The sequence below is a fragment of the Galeopterus variegatus genome, unplaced genomic scaffold, assembly GCF_000696425.1.
Source record: "Galeopterus variegatus unplaced genomic scaffold, G_variegatus-3.0.2 Scaffold3832, whole genome shotgun sequence".
In the NCBI taxonomy this organism is placed as follows: Eukaryota; Metazoa; Chordata; class Mammalia; order Dermoptera; family Cynocephalidae; genus Galeopterus; species Galeopterus variegatus.
In genome coordinates, this window is record NW_007729943.1 from 195465 (window position 1) to 199595 (window position 4131).

The 4131-nt window shown below is 46.1% G+C and overlaps 1 pseudogene; it reads left to right on the plus strand.

Moving 5' to 3' along the window:
* The first annotated feature begins 649 nt into the window (after positions 1 to 649).
* On the plus strand, positions 650 to 2027 carry LOC103601687 (annotated as a pseudogene).
* The last annotated feature ends 2104 nt before the right edge of the window (positions 2028 to 4131 follow it).

Sequence of the window (4131 nt, forward strand, 5' to 3'; positions counted from 1 at the left end):
CTCCAAGCAAAAACATGCCCAAGCTGGGATTGAAACCCAGGTCTCTCTGACCCTAGAACTCATGATTCTTCCACCACACTGCACCGCCTCAGTGAACCACAGCCACAGAGAACTTACAGTCTGCCTTTTCCACCCCCCACAGCTACATGTAAGTCAGTAACTACATGTCAGTTACTCACACTGCTGCTGAGGGTGGGGAATGGGAAGAGGGTGGGAGGTTATATGGAGGCCAACCTGGGGTCAGGAGTGGCTGGTGCAATGACCAGTCGATGGCTGGGTGCTCAAGAGGATTTCCCAGGTGTCCACCTGCCCCCTCCCAACCCAACCCTGACTGGACAGTCTCATCAAGGGGGTTGTAAGAGGCTAAAATATTTCTGAGAATCTGTGATTTCTAAGAAACCCCTAAGTGCCTGCGGCTACAGGGAGGGGTAGATAGGAAAGAGCTCTTCTCTAAGATCCTTTTCTAAGAAGAAAACTGAAAGGGGAAGACTATGAAAGACAGCTTTTGGCTGGGCAGGGCAGTCTCAGCTGCTCAGCTGTCCAGCATGACCAGTGGCCACCTCTGCAGTGTCTTTTACAACCTGTCTTGTGTCGACCCCTGTACAAATCCTCTGACACGCTAGCCAGATGTGAACCTAAGTCCTGGAAGATGGCAGACGAGACCTACACCTCTTTGCTGGAGCTCTCCAACGGCATAGCTGCTCATGGGGAGCTCATGAGGTCCCTCAAAGCTGGAGAGACAACAAGGACGAAATTGATTCTGCAGTAAAGATGTTGCTATCATGAAAAATGAGCCACAAAGCTGCCATGGGGGAGGATTACAAAGCTAACTGCCCTCCAGAGAACTCAGTACCTGGGAGTCATAGTGGCCCAAATGCTACAGAAGTGGATTTTGTGGACCTGTGGATAGTACAGACTAGTAGTGCAAGAGGCATTGACTATGACAAGCTCATTGTTCAGTTCAGAAGCAGAAAAATTGACAAAGAGCTTATAGACCGAATAGAGAGCGCCACCGGCCTAGACCACACCAATTCCTGCACAGAGGCATCTTCTCACACGATGTATGGATCAAGTTCTCAATGCCCATGAAAATAAGAAGCCATTTTATCTGTACATGGGCAGGGGCCCCTCTTCTGAAGCAATGCATGTAGGTCACCTCACCCCTTTTATATTCACAAAGTGGCTGCAGGATGTGTTTAACATTTCCTTGGTCGTCCAGATGACAGATGATGAGAAGAGAAGTACCTATGGAAGGACCTGACGGTAGACCAGGTCTACAGCTGCGCCATGAAGAACCCCAAGGACATCATCGCCTGTGGCTTTGACATCAAGACTTTCACCTTCTCAGGCCTTGACTGCACGGGGATGAGCCCAGGCTTCTACAAGGATGTGGTCAAAGATTCAGAAGCATGTTACCTTCAACCAAGTGGAAGGCATTTGATGCTTCACCGACAGTAACAGAATTGGAAAGATCACTTTTCCTGCCATCCCTCCTTCAGCAACTCATTCCCACAGTTCTTCTGGGATAGGACAGACATCCAGTGCCTTATCCCATGGGCCACCAACCAGGATCCTTACTTTAGGATGACAAGGGACGTCACCCCCAGGATCAGCTATCCTAAGCCAGCCCTACTGCACTTGACCTTCTTCCCCACCCTGCAGGGCCCCCAGACCAAACTGAGTGCCAGCGACCCCAACTCCTCCATCTTCCTCACCAACATGGCCAAGTAGACCAAGACCAAGGTCAACAAGAAGGCATTTTCCAGGGGGAGAGACACCTTTAAAAAGCACAGGCAGCATGGGGGCCACTGAGACGTGGATGTGTCTTTTATGTACCTGACCTTCCTTGGGGACAACGACAAGCTCGAGCAGATCAGGAAGGACCAGACCAGCGGAGCCGTGCCCACCAGTAAGCTCCGGAAGGCACTCACAGAGGTTCTGCAGCTCCAGGCCTGGCGAAGGAGGTCACCGATGAGATCGCAAAAGAGTTCATGACTCCCAGGAAGCTGTCCTTCGACTTTCGGTAACTCTGGTTTTATATATGCTTATAAGGAGACATAATTTGTCAGTCACCTCCGCCCAATCAAAGCACCACTATCCAGGCCTCTGTCAGGTCGTAATTACTGAGCTTGTGTCTGTAAGTGTGTTATCAAGAATTTTTCTTCTTATTTATCATTTTTCTCTTGTTGGCAAAACACCGTGAGATGATTGGGTGCTGGCTAGCATGGCGTGGTCAGTTAGAGAAGTCCGGCTGTGAGACTGTCCCACAAAGCAGCCCCAAGGATGTGGAGCCTCTGGCAGGAAGTCCATTGGCAGCCAGTTCTGGTCCACAGAGGACTGTCCATTTGAAAGCAGCCTAGCGTTCCAAAGATACTCTCAAAACCTACTCTATTAAAAAATATGTATTCTAGGACCGGCCCGGTGGTGCACTGCTACAGTGCGCCGCTTGGGAGCGCGGTGGCGCTCCCGCCCAAGGGTTCGGATCCCACATACAGACCGGTTCCTGCTCACTGGCTGAGCGAGGTGTGGGAGCAACACCGAGGGTTGCGATCCCGTTGCCGGTCCCGGTCTGGTATGGGTGCGACACTGAGGGTTGCGATCCGTTGCGGGACACGAAAAAAGACAAAAAGGAAAAAAAATATGTATTCTATGCATATATGGAATTAAAATGTCATTATTGTAAAACTAAAAGAATAAAAAAAGCTCATCAACGTCTCAGGAATTTGTCAGGGTCACACAGCTAATAAGTGGGGGTGCTGGGATTTAAATGACTTTGTCAACCTCTAGAATTTAGCTCTCAACCATGATATTATATACCCCTGTCTGAAATGGTCAAACTCCCTGACTGCTACTTGGACGCCTCATACTAGAATCAGTTGTTGCTTTCCCCATTTTTACTCACAGCACTTCAAATATTTCTCTGTTACCACACTATCACATTGCACCGTCAGGCTTAAGTATGTGCTGGTGAGCTCCATGAGTGCATGGGCCATACTGTATTAAACCAGCAGGCCCATTCTAACCACACAGTCCATACACAGGTGCAATCATAGTGCTGGCTAATAAGTGCTCAATGAACCCAGCATCAGTGCCTCTCAAGACATCATTGTCACCTCATGGTAAAGAAAAGAGATGCCATTAATCTACGTGGAAAAAGTAACCAAGGGAACAAAGAGCTCAGAGCTAGACCCACCAAATGTGGTAACTTGACCTAGGAGACAGGGGCGCTGGGAAAGAATGGAGCCAACACTCAGTGATCCATGTAGAAAGGAGTGAAATTAGATCTCCTACCATACACCCTACATAAAAACTGACTCTGAGTGGATTGAAGACTCCCATGGGAAAAACAAAACTTCCAAACTTATAAAATGATGAATAATCACAATGGCAATCAGGGAAATAAAAATTAAGACTATGATAAAATAATCCCTTTAAAGCCAATTTAGTATTGGCAAAAATTGAGAAATCTGATAATACCCAGTACTGGCAAAGACATTGATCACTAGGAACTCTTAATACACTGTTGGTGGGTATATATATATATATTAGCAAACCATTTTAGAAAAAGTTTTGCAATATCTTGTAAATTATGTTACAGTTACACTGTAGAATATTATATGCAGTAAAAAATGAATGAAGAGATGCAGCTGCTGTGGAAAACAGTATGATGATGCCTCAAAAAATTAAACACATAATTACCACACAATTCTACTTCTGGGTGTATACCCTAAAGAAGTCAAAGCAGGGACTTGAACCAATATTTGTACATTTACATCATAGCAACATTAGTCTCACTAACCAAATGGTGGAAGCAACCCAATGGTCCATCAATGGATGAATGGATAAACAAAACATACTGGGTATGTGTATGTGTGTGTGTAATGGAGTATCATTCAGACTTTGAAAGTTGAATGGGTGAACCTGAAGACATTATACCAAGTAAAATAAGCCAGTCACAAAAGGATGAATATTATATAATTCCACTTATACGAGGTATCGAGAAAAGGCAAATTCACAGAAATAAAAAGTAGAACAGTGGTTGTGTGAGGGAAGGGAAGGCTGGGGGTTATTGTTTAATGGGTACAGAGTTTTAGGTGTGAAATATGACATACGTTTAGGAGATGGATGGTG